General features: G+C 47.3%; 1 protein-coding gene across 1 annotated transcript in view; it reads left to right on the top strand.

Annotated features, from left to right (window-relative positions):
• The window catches only part of ABCC6 (ATP-binding cassette, sub-family C (CFTR/MRP), member 6), a 52,763-nt gene that overhangs the window by 3,502 nt on the left and 48,652 nt on the right, over positions 1 to 609 (top strand). The gene's annotated exons all lie outside the window — the stretch shown is intronic.

Below are 609 nucleotides of genomic sequence, written 5' to 3'. Positions count from 1 at the left end.
TTGAGAGGGGTGAGTGGGGAAGCCAGTGTGGCGGTGTCAGAACTTGGATCCCATCCTTCCTTCTGCCCTTTCCACACATGACTTACTCTCCACACAGACACACCCCACTCACTTAAACTCGAAAGATACGGAAGCATACTCCCTCGCATATAAGTACCCACCATCCTGTACATTTTTTATCAACACAAATTCCCATTGTCTTGCAGACCAACATCACACACTGCACTTGCACACTGGACATACACATGCATGCACTCTCATCCTACATACATGCACGTTTTCCCCCATTCTCATGAACTCTCCCTCCCCCATGCTCCCATGCATCTGTATTTACACAGTCATTTTGCACACTTACCCATATTTCTGTTTCCCAACCTGGGAAGCAACATTTTCATATTAGGAGACATGATGGATCATTTTCTCTGCAAAGAGAAAAATATATAGTCTAGACTAGGTTTTCTCCACCTCAGCTCAGTTGACATTTTGGCTGAATAATTCTCTGTTGAGGGATGCGGGGGGGGTTGGAGTTGGCTTGTGCATTGTGGGATGTTTAGTAGCATCTCTGGCCTCCACGACTAGATGACAGTAGCAACCCCCCCCCCCCCCCCA

This window comes from Galeopterus variegatus, unplaced genomic scaffold (assembly GCF_000696425.1).
Source record: "Galeopterus variegatus unplaced genomic scaffold, G_variegatus-3.0.2 Scaffold3892, whole genome shotgun sequence".
NCBI lineage: Eukaryota > Metazoa > Chordata > Mammalia > Dermoptera > Cynocephalidae > Galeopterus > Galeopterus variegatus.
Note: the sequence above shows the minus strand (reverse complement) of the source record. Positions and strands in the feature narration are given on the sequence as shown.